This window comes from Phocoena sinus, chromosome 4, assembly GCF_008692025.1.
Source record: "Phocoena sinus isolate mPhoSin1 chromosome 4, mPhoSin1.pri, whole genome shotgun sequence".
Taxonomy (NCBI): Eukaryota; Metazoa; Chordata; class Mammalia; order Artiodactyla; family Phocoenidae; genus Phocoena; species Phocoena sinus.
Window position 1 is genome coordinate 115,296,122 of NC_045766.1, and position 15,195 is coordinate 115,311,316.

A 15,195-nucleotide genomic window follows, 5' to 3' on the forward strand; every position below is an offset into this window, starting at 1 on the left:
TGAGTGGTACCCACCACACCCTAACACTACCCAGCCCTTAACACCTTATATAGAGTGACAGCTCCCAGGAAGATGTTAAAGCTGAGCCAAATAACCTACATCTTGATTTCAGACTAAGATTAATGAGTGCTTTAAATGAAATTACCTTATTTAAAGAATCTGGAGAAAGAGATATATATGTAAGGTAATTCATTTCTCAAACTGCAATCTCAACTAACTAGGCTTAACGGATGTATGGACTAATTGGTAACCCAGTAACTCCTACAAATTGGCAGTATTATAAAATTTGGTTCCCACAGTATTCATTACCCTTCATGATGAAGTACAAAAGTTTAGGGTTAACCTGTTTAAATTTTTTCCAAGCCAACCACATAAAGTTTTACAAGGATGATCTAACCAATTATCACAGAACCCCACTAACTAAAGGGGACTGATTGTTAGGTGGAATTTTAATTTAATCAGTAACTGATTTATCAAGCGATCTGTTTTAAGTGTCTGTTAAGGATCTTTCAGTAGAAAATGCAATATTTGCTTTTCCATTTTGAATAACACACCAAATTTCTGATCAAAGAAATTTTTACATAACAAACATTAGAGACCACAGAATCTTATTCTAACAAAACACTAATTACAACGACCACTTCCAGAAAGTGGGATTACCAGGCTAGATAAGATCCCAAGTAATAGGAACTATTTTTTGAAGAGTTCAATCAATTTAAGTTTGAAAACTGTTTCATTATTTTAAAAATCTATTAATTTAGGCAAAATTGTATAACAGATCGACTATAAAATCTTTTATTTTTAACTTAACCTGTTTAAGGGGCCAATATGACTTTGGTAAATTTGAATAACAGGACAAAATAATGTTATCCAAATTGAATAATTTATTGCTGGTCTGAGACTTGCCTTGTTTTACACTTAAGTAGAATTTACATTATTTCCACAGACAGCAGATAATCAATATTTAAAGGAATTTAAGAGTGACCTATTCAATAAGGCAGTCATCTTGGTAGCAAACTTTTATTGAAATCTTACATAACTCAAGCTTTATAAAAAGCCAACATAATTCGAAATTGGGTTCTCCCTCTAAAGCCCTAAGTGTTCAAAGCTTGAAACGGTTAATTTAAAATTAAGCAAACAAATATAACAATGACAGAAACCGCTGCAGCAGATCCTGCTGAAGTACTTAAAAAAAAAAAAAAACCTAAATTAGCTTAATCTTTACAAAAGTTATTTTAGCTCAAAAGCTATAAAATCAAAGTTATCTTGATTCTACAAAGGGAGAGGATCCTTGACCTCATCTTTTTCATCAAATTTGGCTACAAATCCAATTTTTGTATGCCCCTTTTTCCGGGAGATTCGTCTTGCAGAAGAGGCCAAGTACAAATGTGGAAGAGTAACTCCCTAAGCAAGTAGGAAAGTGTTCTGTAATAGTGTGCAAAGAATGTAGAGTTGTGGGTTAATTTCTGGAGCTCAATCTGGATCGTGACCTTGACTTTGAATGAGAACTAGAACGGGATCTTGAAGCTCTTTTTGGTGGAGGGGACACAGAACGGGCCTTTGGGGGTGGTGCAGGTAGGGGTGACTTGGAACGAGACTGGCTCCTTGATCTAGGTTTTGACTTTATATCACCTTCTCCATTTTCTTTGGGGGAACGAGATGGAGAACGAGACCTGCTTCGAGACTTCTCATATTCATCCTTCGATCTGCTCCGAGAGCGCAAACGGGAGCCTCGATCAGACTTAGGTTTAGATTTGCTTTTTGATCTAGATTTCCTGCCTTTTGAATGAGAACGTGATCGACTTTGCTCCGAGACCTGGACCGGGAGCAACTTTTTGAGATACTTCGAGATCTACTGCGGCTGCTCCTACGACTTCTACTTCGTGACCTTCTTCTAGTCTGTGACCTTGATCTGCTTCAAGAATAAGACCGCCTGTGGATTGTTCGTGGTTTATCTTCCATTAGTCTAATATTTCTCCCATTGATTTCTGTACCGTCCAGCTTATCCAAAGCACGCTTCATGTCCGAGTAGGAGCGAAACTCACTGATGCCTTCATTTGTGCGTTCTTCGTGATCATCCGCATAGGTTACTTCACCTGCTCGTCTCATGAAATCCTTTAAATCTCGCCAACTTTAAAGACTAGAAAGGTGTTCTACAATAAGCCTGAATTCTGCGCGTACAGGTGGTCCAGATTCACTTCTGCCAGAGGTTCTCTGACTGCCGTATCTGCCTCCACCACTGCGGCTTCCGTAGCTGTAGCTGCCACGCTCGCTCCACGATCACGTGCTCCACGATCACGTGCTCCACGATCACGTGCTCCACGATCACGAGCTCCACGATCACGTGCTCCACGATCACGTGCTCCACGATCACGTGCTCGCCGCAGAGCTCCCTGCCGTTCAGCCCATACACGGCATCGCCGGCGTCGCCACAGTCTTCGAACTCCACAAAGACATACCCCCTTTTAAGGTCTATTTCGAGAAGGCGGCCATAGCCACTGAAAAAGCGCTGGATGTCCTTCTCCCGGACGTTGTAGCTCAGGCGTCCTAGGTGGACATGTGGCATCTCCATGGCGGGCGAGGGGCCCGAGGGTCGGCTGTCGAATGGTGGACCGCAGAGGCAGAAGCTGCAGGGCAGGGGCGGGGACAGTGAGAACCCAGACACGCACCTCCCACCGCAGCGGTGGCCGGGTCTAGCCGCACGATCAGCTTTGTGTATTTTTGACTTTTCACTTTCTTTGTTGCCTTGTGGCTCTCAGCACCACACACTGTCGGTCAATTTAAAACCTGTAAGTGCATCTGAGAGTAAATTGGACATAAATGAATAATCAAGAAACTGCACGTGTTCCTTTGGAGACATTTTAGTTTTTCTGCAAGTTACAGTTGGCACAAATTGTGTTCACTGCAAAAGAGAAGGGAATGAATGTTTGACGGAAAGGAATTACCTGTTCACTTGTTAACTTTTCGTAGAGTTCAACCATATTAAGGAAAAAACTTATTTCTGGGCTTCCCTGGTGGCGCAGTGGTTGAGAGTCCGCCTGCCGATGCAGGGGACACAGGTTCGTGCCCCGGTCCGGGAGGATCCCACATGCCGCGGAGCGGCTGGGCCCTGTGCGTCCGGAGCCTGTGCTCCACAACAGTGAGAGGCCCACGCACAGCAAAAAAAAAAAAAAAAAAAAAGCAAAACTTATTTCTTACTCACTGTATTCTTAACACATAACATAATATCTGACACAGAATAGGTACGTAATAAATATTTTTAGCGGTTTTTGAGTAAAGGAGCAAAGAAAAGCTTAGGTTTTATGTGAAAAGATATAAAAGAGAGATCAAAAACAATGTGTGTATATTTGGTTGGATAAGCTGAAAATCCCCAGTATCCAGCTTTGTTTTAAAAAAAAAAAAAGAAGTAGTCCAGGTTCTGTTTTTGTTTCGTGATTGGAAACAAAGGTAATATATTAAGGAGTGAAATAATAAACACACCAATTTCTTAAAGTCAAAATAGCCCCAAGAATATGGAAACAAATCAAGTGGACTTCAAGCATCATTTTTTCCCTTTCATCTGAACACTTTGTTGAATTGCAGAGAAATAGAAAGTCACAGAGGGGGAAGGTTGGAAGGTATGAAGAAACCAAATTTTAAACTGAGTTAAAAGAAGAACTATAATTAGCCACAAATTAAGGAAAACTACTGACTTGAACACTCCAGATTAGAAATAGTTGACATCAAAGGATGTAGATCAACTAGTAAGACTGTTTATTTTCAAACAGAAGGTCAGGGAAGAGCAATGTTGAAATAAGGTAGAAATAACAACCATGAGAAGAGAGAGAAAAGGTCGAATTTAGGTGCTTTCATCCATATCACTGTCTTAGGAAAAAAATGCAAAATAATAACACCACCTCTGACTTGTGTGTGTGTCTGAGACAGGGCTGATCTGTGCTGTCATTAGTCAGCTGTTGCTATGGAAAACCACTGAGGAAAAGAGAAAAAAGGAAGGTTAATAGTGCATCCCAATATTCATCTATCTGCCCCCTGGGTTTTCTCAGTAATAAGCAAAAGAAAATTTTAAAATATTCCCTTCCTGAAGGAGAATACAGTCCATATGTCAATCTGACGGTAAAGAAACTGAGTTGGAGGTAAGATTTCAAGGAAAATTGACACTCAGAAGAACTTTATGGAGGGTTACAGAAAAAGAAAAAAGACTTAAAAGAATAAAATGACTTTCCAAAGGCATCAACAAAAATCATCTATGATTTTTCAATAATAGAGATTAAAAGGCCAATGATAGCATCTCTTCAACAGTGTATTTATTTAATATCTTAATTTCTAACATTGTACAAATAACATTTTCCAAATGAATATTTGTTGGGATAATGAGGAACATCTTGACACACTAATGAAACACAATTACAAGGCTTTTCTGCAGACCCAGCTGAATGAAGAACGATTCTTAGCTGCTCTGTGAATTTTACCAGTTTATTCTCAGTCTGGGATTGCATCTTATGCAAAGCTGAAGGTTGAGGAGGTGAGGAGAGGTTCAGGTGCGCCCAAGGCTACAGGGGAGAGTCTTAACTGTGACTGAGTGCCTGTAAAACTTGGCCCCAACCTGATCAAACTTCTAGATGTAACTCCCAGTTTATAGAAAATATAGGAAATAGAGAAACATGTTAGATGATACCATGAAGATGGAATGATCAAACTCTAGAGTGTGGGGAATAACAGGACAAAGGACACAAATTTGTCAACAAATAAATTGAAATTTTAAAAAAAAAAGAGAAAAGAAAACTAATAAACTAAAAGAGACTGTGACATACCAAAAAAATGCAATGAGAAAACCATGTTAAATACTAATTCAAATAAATCAATTCTAATAAAACATTTATGAGACATCTGGTGAAATTTGAACACTAAGTATTTGATTACCTTAAGACATGATTGTTAATATTTTTAGGAATGTTAATGATATTATGTTTCAAAAAGTTTTTACATTCTGAAATTTTTAAGGATGGAATGATATGATGTCTGGGAATTGTTTCAACAGTACCTGAGGTGGAGCTAAAGTGGGTAGGATTACAGATGAAATAAGGTTGGTGTAGTTTGATAGTTGTTTAAGCTGGGTAATGGGAACATGGAGTTCATTACACTAACCTCTCTCCTTTTTTTACATCTTTCAAATTTAAAAAAATGAAAACATCAGTGAGAGCTATAAAGATGAAATTAAATAACAAAGAAATTCACTCCATGACATAAAAGTATATTAAAATATTTGAACCATTTTTAATTTTTCTAGTTTTCCCATTTTAAATTATGCAAAATAACTTGACCATTTGTTACTTCATTTTAAGGGAGGCAAAGTTTCAGAATGGAAAACTGGAGAGTTGTGCAATCAGAGTTCAAAGAGTTAAAATCATGGAGTTTGCCTTCCCACCATGTGTTTTAAATTTCTATGAATATAAAATTCGTATTTCTTATCATGGCTTAGAAGGAGTTCTGATCTACCTCTAGTTACGGCACAAATTGCCAGAAAAATTGATCTTCCCTGATCATCCTTTCTAACTCCTTTGTCAGGCTTTATTTTTCCTCCTAGCACTTATCCCTAAATTAAATTATGTGTGTGTATTTCTTTTTTTTTTAATTTTTTAAAATACATTATTGTTCCCTTTTTAAAATTTTATTTATTTATTTTTGGCTGCGTTGGGTCTTTGCTGCTGTGCACGGGCTTTCTCTAGCTGTGGCGAGTAGAAACCACTCTTCGTTGCGGTGTGTGGGCCTCTCATTGCAGTGGCTTCTCTTGTTGTGGAGCACGGGCTCTAGGCACACAGGCTTCAGCAGTTGTAGCACGCAGGCTCAGTAGTTGTGGTTCACGGGTTCAGCCGCTCCGTGGCATGTGGGATCTTCCCGGACCAGGGCTTGAACCCGTGTCTCCTGCGTTGGCAGGCGGATTCCCAACCACTGTCCCACCAGGGAAGCCCTGTGTGTGTATTTCTGTTCATTGGTTTCCCTATTCTCTCTCTAGAATGTAACATTCATGATGACAGTATTTTGCTTTGGTCATGACTGTAACCCTAGCATTTAGAAAAAGGGTTAGCCCATATTAGGCACTGAATAAATACTTGCCGCAAATGAATTTGAAATCCAAACACATGTATTTATGACAGATAGTTACCTGGGCTTTGTTAGAATTACTTTTGTGATAGGGAGCTCACAACATCATGGAGCATGCATTCCATTGCTGGACAGCAGCCATTGTTGGAAAGTGCTGCCTCCTGTATTACGCTGAATGTTTCTTCTACTTTTCACTCACTGCTCTTAATTCTCCCTTCAGGTGCTGTATGAACATCCCTACCATCTGTATTGAATAAGGATGAGCTCCTTTCCTCAGTGAACATTTGGCCAAAGGTGTCCTCTTGCTTGGAGTGCATACTAGTGTTTATTTGGGACCCATAAACAGTTATCACCCAAAGTCAAGCTGCCATTCTGGAGTGCTGCCAGAACCAGGTCTGGTGTCCATTGAATCTCTTTCTCTTTCTCTCTCTCTCTCTCTCTGTTTCCACTGCATCAGGGGTGGGTAAAATTTTTCTGCAAACCCTTGGAACAGAAGGGGTATGATTGAATCTCATTTCCCAGAGAGTAGAGGTCTCCACCCTTGAAAGTCATATGTTTAACAGAAGAAGCCCTAAGATGACACCACTTTGGCCCACTTCTTTTTTTTTTTTTTTTTGAGAAAAGCTACCCTTACTACAAAGGCAACTTCCCTTCTAAGGATAAAACGGTGACTTTCTGATACCAATCTCATTAGGGACAGAAATAAAACAAAACAAAAACCCAGCTCACCATATGGACTTCGTATATGACTTCAATATGGGCCTTAACAGAAAAACTGTAGCTTGTTCATATATACATCGCCTTATATCCACTCTATAAAATAAAAGGGCCATTTGTCTCCATGGGTGAAGAATCCAGACAGGACTAAGATGACTGGGATTAGAAATATGTCACTAACTTACTATGTTAGTAAAATCAGAGCAATGTAATAAATAGGAATTCCTAAAGAGGGTTCATATCAACAATACATTTTAGAAAAAAAAATATTGACATGTTTGCTTTCTAATACATTGTCAGAATATTTGGAACTTTCCAGAATGTGTGGAGGAATGATATCCCATCAAGTTTTCTGAGTGGTGGAAGAATAGGTTTGCTTCGCCAACTTGTTACATAAGAAAAACATATGTCAACCCAAGGGTACTCTGAGATTACTGCATTTGTACTAAAATAAAAAGATGAATGATCATTTGAATATTTCTAAAGCATAGATATACATGTTTCACCTACCTAGCTGATGTTTCTAAAAAGAAATTTCCTAACAGTTTTTTATGAATAAAGCAGACAAATTTTCATTGTCACACGAATGAGAAAGAAACAAAAACCAGAATTCTGAAGAGCTCCAAATTGTTTCAGGAAATGTATTATGTATTTAATTTATTTTCTCCATAATATTGATACTTCAAAATAGATACACAATCTCTATTTTACAAATAAGGAAATCTCAATTAAGAAATGCAACCTCCCAATGGTCTCATAAATAATTAATGGTAAATTTAGGTTTGAACCTATTTCTAATTAGTTCCATTATAATATGTTGCCACATTAGTGCATTTAGGGAATATTAAAGATGAGCATTTTAGGGATAATACATTCATGGTTTTAAGAGAATCAGAAGTAACTAAAATTAACAGTGACAAATTTGTGTGTGAGCATACGTATCTTACTTTTATGAACTGAAATCCACACAGTACTTTAAATCTGTAGGAACTTTAGCTCTCTACTATGACTGGATAATAACACAACTTTTCTATTTCTGATGTCATCCTTCACTCTAGATAAGTGAAACACACATATGCATGAAGAAAAAGACATCCCAGGGAGTGTTCATTACACAACCTTTTGTAACCTTTTGTAAATTGTTCTTTATGGTATGTTTTATGCTACTGAAGGATTGAAATATATATGTGGCCACAGCTTTGAATTCCTATTAAGAAGAAAGATTAGAGAGGTTCTCTTCTAAAACTGAGAGGGCTCTGGAGAAGGATGGTAAAGTGACATACTCTAGACACAGACTAGAATTCTGTTTCATCCACATACTAGGTATGTGACATTGGTGAGTAAATACACTAAGTAGCCATTTCTCATTTTGTAAAATATGGATAATAATAGTGCATGTCTCATAGAGTAATTATAAGGATTACATAAATTGATGTAAGCAAACAACTGAAAATAGTGCCTGGCGTGTATTAAACACTACTTAAATGTTAGTTGCTATTATTACTATTATGCTCTTTTACGGCTAGATTCAAAGAAGAGTTTATTCTAATAGAATGAAGAGACTCTGTAAAGGGAACTTCTGTCTTCCAGTTTCTGCAAGTGTTAAATTTAACATTTTCTGTCTCCAAACACTAGACTCTTCTTTGAAAATCATCAGGTAACACATTTATTTTATTAATAAATTTTTATAAAAAACTCATAAAAGCTATCTCGTAAAGCATCACGAGTTATATGGCTAGGGTAATATTTTAAACTTACAAACTTTAATTCAATTTTATAAATAAACTCACACTGATTGTGTTATTTGTATTTAGATTTCCCAGACATCTAAAAAGTATTATCTTTTTTTTGTTGTTTTTTGTTTGTTTGTTTTTTTTCCGGTACGCGGGCCTCTCACTGCTGTGGCCTCTCCCGTCGCGGAGCAACAGGCTCCGGATGCGCAGGCTCAGCGGCCATGGCCCACGGGCACAGCCGCCCCGCGGCATGTGGGACCCTCCCGGACCGGGGCACGAACCCGCGTGCCCCGCATCGGTAGGCAGACCCCCAACCACTGTGCCACCAGGGAAGCCCTAAAAAGTATTATCTTCATGGAACTGAAAACAGGATTCTGTTTCCATGAAATAATTCTCTCTTCTGATGTAAAACACTTAAGTCTACTTAATTTATGCACTTTACACAATTTTTATTTATGTTGATTTGTAATATTTGCTAATTTATTAAATAGGAAATGTCATGTGAACACATAATCCAAGATTTAGTCCAAAGCAAAGAATCCACATTATTTTTTTTAATTAATATTTGCTTGACATCAAAGACTCAAATTGAAAATTCCTATACTTTAAAGATGTTTGCAAACCTTAATATCATGACTTTTATTATAATGTTTCTGACTAATATTACCAAAAATTAAAATAGATATCCAATTCTTTACTTTTAGGTAATATTGTAAACTACCACCACGTTTAGTTTTACATAAATTCCTCATTCAATCATTCATTCACTCACTTGTTCATTAATCACTGATCAAACCTTCTTAAACAGCAAGGAGTATTCCAAATTCTCAAGCTTTTTGTAGAACAAGTAACATTTCATGTTTAACTGTTTTCAGATAGCCAGTGTATTTTAATTTAGGGGTTTGTAAAGTAATATCATAAATACCATCTTATCTGATAAAATTAGGGTAAGAACATGCATAAAATAATTATAAATTAAGAACATTTTATTAAATGCGCTAATGGAGTTTCAAAGTATGGCAGGAATAGTGACTGATAGAAAAAATTACAGTGAAGAGGATTGGGGAAGCCTTCATGAAGAAAAACTGCATTTGAGTTTACCTTTGAATGACTGGGACAGAGTTTTAGTTGCTAGAGAACAGATGAAACAGCACAAATTAAGATTCAAAGGCAAGTAAGTACAAGCTGTATTGAAGAATGATGTAATGCAGTGCAGCTGGCACATAGATGCCACTTGGGCACAGCACAGTATGAGACTAGAATATTAGAAATAAGTCAGTCTGGGAAAGGGCGTGTGTGCCATGCTGTAGAATATATAGTGTTTCTCTTCGGTAAGCAAGCGGAAGGAAGTCAGCAAAGGCTTTTGAACCATACAGAGACCCTTGGCAGGGCCTAGTTTTAGCAAGATGACAGCCATGGTGGTGAGGGATGGATGTGCTCACGTGCACGGGGGTCAGTATCGCTATCCAGTCTATTACCACTCCTTTATCAGTGCTTTTCAAAAAGGAATTTCTGTTTCTGTGACTTACTATGATATCCCCCACAAGTCACCTACAAATGTATAAGTATATAAAGTGTAAATAATCACTTACATCCATTGGGCAGAAAACAACTTTTTTTGATCTTTTATTGATGACACGTTGTAATGGATTCTTAAGGTTGCCGTGACAAAATATCACAAATACGGTGGCTCAGAACAACAGAAATTTATTCTCTCCCACTTCTGGAGGCTAGATGTATGAAATCAAGGTGGTAGCAGGGCCATGCTTTTTCTGAAGGCTCCAGGGGAGGATTCTTCCTTGCCTTTTTCTACCTTATGGTGGTTGCTGGTAAACTTTGGCATTCCTTGGTTTGTAGATGCAACTCCAATCTCTGTCTCTGTCATCACACGGTGTTCTCCTTTCTGTCTGTTTCTTCTCCTCTTCTTATAAGGACACCAGCTATATTGGATTTAGGGTCCATCCTACTCCAGCATGACCTCATCTTAACTTGATTACATCCTTAAAGACTCTATTTCCAAATAAGGTCACATTTACAGGCATCAGGGCTTAGAACTTGAACATATCCTTTTGGTGGACACAATTCAACTCATACCACATATAGATAAGATTTTAAAATGTGATATTCAGACACTTCTGTAGTGAAAAATGCTAAACTATCTCTAAGAGCCTTGCACAAATTACGTATTACTGAGAAGTGATTGGAAGGTGCCGTGGCCATGGAACCCCAGCACCTCACTGAGGAAAGAGCAGATGATTTTTATCTGATTTTTCCAGAAAAATCTAACTCATATGTGCTGTATTTTGCTGAAAGATCAAGTCACCAGTTGTGTTTTATTTATTAATTGATTTAAATATCAGATTGCGTAAGGTAGTTAGTTATAATCTAGGAAAGGATCATTACTTTTATCAAAGTGAATTCTCGATTCTTTCATCATACTGTTTTTCAAATGATTCTTGTCTCCAATTTCCTCTTTCCCTACTTCTGAATCATCATTTATCCTGTTTCTCCATTTCTGCCCATTTTCCACATACAAAGGTAAAGCTCTGTGTCAACTGCAACCATAAAAAAATATGTGTGGTTTCCCGTCTTCCAAGTTAATGAGGAAATGTGAAGCAATACTACTCCTACTGCCCTAAAATAAAGGCTACCATCAATAGCCATGTTAGGAGCTAAGCCTGCACTACCAAACTGTTTCCACAATTTAAACAGTATTTTCTAAACTTACTGATGAACATTTAGTGAAGGCAACAATCAGAAGTGATGACAAAGTATGCCTACCAAATTTCAATCTACCAGAACTATCTCTTTCAACTGAGAGTGGATTGGTCTGATGGGTGTCATAGTTCTTCAGAATCATTAGGTGCTGCCCATTGCTTTCTGCCTCATAGTGTCTCTCCTTCTCTCTCTCTCACATTCTAAACTAATTCGTATTTATGTCTCTTATCAAGTCAAAATTTATTTTTCTGCCACAGAATAGTGCACTCCAACAAGTGCACAACTGTATAGCGAACATCGTAAATACTATAAAATATTGTTTTGCATATTGTTTAAAAGTGTTCTCATTGGCCAGACACTGTAAAGCAAAATGTTTGTGCTATGCATATTTCATTACTTACTCTTCTATCCATAATTTAAATCACTGTCATTTGTCAGATTAGCAGATAGAGAGAGAGAATGATATGAAGAAACAACTACTCTGTTTATGCATCATGGCAAATCATGATCATTCATTTTTTTTTGCAAGAAACAGTAAATTTGAGCTTAACTCCGGTTATAGACATTAATGATTTTCATGATGTCTTTGAATACAAAAGAAGAAAGTAACAAAAACTCATTGTGTTAAGTGAATTATTTAAAAGCTAGAATTTTTAAGGAGACTGTTAGAGAATGTATTGAAATCAATCATCTACATTTCACTGGTGAAGTCTGCCATTTTTCAATGGTTGGTTTAATTCATTTTGTTGTCCTTATTTAGAAGTCCCATATACTGTTCAAATATTTTGTTTTTCCCTGCACATAGAATCTGCTGTCTTGTTCCAATCATCACACTACTTCTATTTTGGAAATATATAAAGCATATCCCCAGTTTTTGCCTAAGTAAAATGTCAATTCTGGACATTAGCTTTTATTTTATTTATACAGGTAGAGCACTTTTACATTTGTCATAGTAAATAAGTTTAAACCAATAAGCTTAAAATAGTCCTAATTCAGTAGTGCATAGGGAATTTAGACTTCAGTGGGGAGAAAAAGGTGCATTCAGCACATATTGCCATAAATTTGTTCAGGTGGAACAGGATTGGGTGACATAATAGTCAAGCAGCAGGCATGGTGTGACAGCTTATAGACAGACAATGAAATGGAACTTTGAAGAGAGGAGCAGCTGTATTATGCTGTATTCTTCAATTAAAGCTATTAAGGTGGAAGGAAATCATCTTCACTTCCACCTTCATGATTCTGGGCTGTCTCTCTGCATTGTCCTAATAAAGCCTGATGTACTATATATTTCATCATGACAAAACATAATTGATGTCATCAACATTTTAAAATTATCACTGTATAATATATGCTTTTGAGAAACACTGTATTATTGTAAATGTTCAAACTCTTATTTTGAATTATATTGAAGATCATGACAGTATATTTTAAAAATGTTCTCAGTGGCAAATGAGTCATTTTGAAGACTACCTTTCTAATTAATATCACAAGAATTGAAGTTTCTTTTTAATCTCTTCCAGAAATTATAAAAATAATAGCTTCTCCCTTGGAGTTACGAAAGGTAAAAGCCACAATAAGTCAAGCAAATGTACATCACTCAGAAGCCATTTCTACCTTTATGAAAATTATAGTGTAAAAATGATGGGGGTAAATGTGATAGACACTTTCACCCCCCTGAACATACATGTCTCTACATTGCTCTTTTGTGCCCTGTCAACATAAAATATTAGAAAAATTATAGCCCTATGTTTAATTCAGAGATTTGAGCTTTTATAATTAAACATTTTCCATTCATTAAGAGGAATATTGTTTAGGATAAAGCAAAAAATATATATAGAGGCAATGAATTCTGGAAAGACCTTGGTTCAAATTCTGGCCCTGTCACTTATCAGCTGAGTGATTTGAATTAAAATGAAAAGATTGTCAGTGTTAGACTTGGGGCTATTTTTCCACTACTGTCTCATGGGCCAAAGACAGTGCCTGGCACACAATGACACTTAATACTATGTGTTGAATAGAAGAATGACTGAATGAAAGCTCTTGGAAGAAATTTAGCATGGTATTTGTAAACTCCTTGGTATTACAACCTTTCTGACTTTGACTCTTCACAGCTCCTTCACTTTCCACAATAACAGGTTGGGATAATATAATCTACTGAAATTTATCCATATTGTAATATTTGGGTTCAATTATTACATGTAGCAGAGTCCTTCATTCCCTTTTAAAAAGGCAAACTAAGAGTAACCATATTTTTCTAAAATGTAATGCAAAATAAACAATCCTTCACAAATTTTGAAAGAACTTGAAGAGAAATAGTTCACATGTATCTTTCCAGAATAAACTTATAATAATTTCAATTTATAATAATAAACTTCATAATAATAAACATAATATAATATATAATTATAATATATATTATATTAGATATAATATATAATTATAATATAATAATAATAAACTTATAATAAACTTCAATTTGATAAGATTTAGTGTAAAATTAAAAAAACTAAATAATTCTGATACACAGAAGTACAACGAACAAATTACAAATAGGTGTGATAATAACTTTATTTTTATATTCATTTCTAACCTTTCTGATATTTTGCAGGATAAGTTATGGGTCCCATGACAAATACGCTTCCCAATCCTCTCTATGGTGTCCAGCCAGGCCTGCTAGAGTTATGACACAGACTGGAAGCTGCTGTTTATAGAACAAGTCAGGGGATGATTCATAGCTCCTAAAAAACAGCATTTCTTTTAAGTAAAGCTATCCTGGACAGCTACCATTTTATTATAATATCATACTGTTTTTATTCTTTCCTTGTTCAAAATTAAAGAGAAAGGTATCAAACAATTTTGAACTATGTAATCACCATATGAAAATGTCCAACTCCCAACTTTATCTTCCCAGAACTGACTTCAATAAAATAAAAACTACCTTTTATCTCATAGATTTTTGAATCATGCACAGAGCTTGCCGATCTGTCACTCTCTCACACAAAACTAATGTGACTGCCGTTGTGAAGAACATAGCTAACACGGTCCCCCCATCTCCCTTGGCTGCCAAGGAATTTACACTTTACAGAAAAGCAGGAACCTCGGTGCTGACTTTGTTTTTGTAGGGCCCCTTGCCATATGGCTCTTGGGTAATTAGACACTTCAGGAATCACCTCACAGCTGTCCTTATATAGCCATATAATTCTTTCTATCTTTTCCTGCAAAATTAACCATTTCTACTGTTTTCTCAACCTCTAGTTTTAAAAATAATTTTTTTCCTCAATGTGTTGGTGTTTGACTCTCTTTTCTGGATTAAAGGAAAACCAAAGCAAACCAAACCCTGAGTTTGCAAACTTTTTGTCAGGTCTTGGAGTAGATAAGTTTGTCTCCGTTCTTTGATAAGAGCATTGTGTCTCTGTTCTTTAGGAAGTCTGGTAATATGTCTTATTTATTTCTATATCAATACACACCTGGACTAGACTGGAATCACTAGTAAACAGAGAGAATTCACAGTTGGCAATATAAGGTGATATTCTTTGTGTCTTCATTGTGGCTCCCAGGGGGAATTTTTGGAGATGACATTGATTTTAGGAAATTGTTTCTCTTATCAACGTAGTATGAAATATACTCTTTGAAATGGGTGTTGAATTGCACGTGTGTGTGCGCACAGATATATTTACTAACTCTAGACCCCTTCATTCAACACTCGGTCTAATAGTTACACAAAAAGAATATGGCTGCAGGAGGAACGATTCCCTGAGCTATTGTATGTATTTATTTAAAACTGGTGAAGACGTCTCAAAGAAGACTGATTGGGATGTTCAAAGCCTGAAGCTGCTGGCTTCTCCATAATGATTGTCTGGAATGAATAACTTAGGACTTGAGAAATGTACTGCTGAGATTCAAGGGATATATCTTTGTAAGTAAG

General features: G+C 36.5%; 1 pseudogene; it reads right to left on the reverse strand.

The window, feature by feature from the left end:
- Window positions 1-1,459: 1,459 nt before the first annotated feature.
- LOC116753288 lies at window positions 1,460-2,566 on the reverse strand (annotated as a pseudogene).
- Window positions 2,567-15,195: the final 12,629 nt, after the last annotated feature.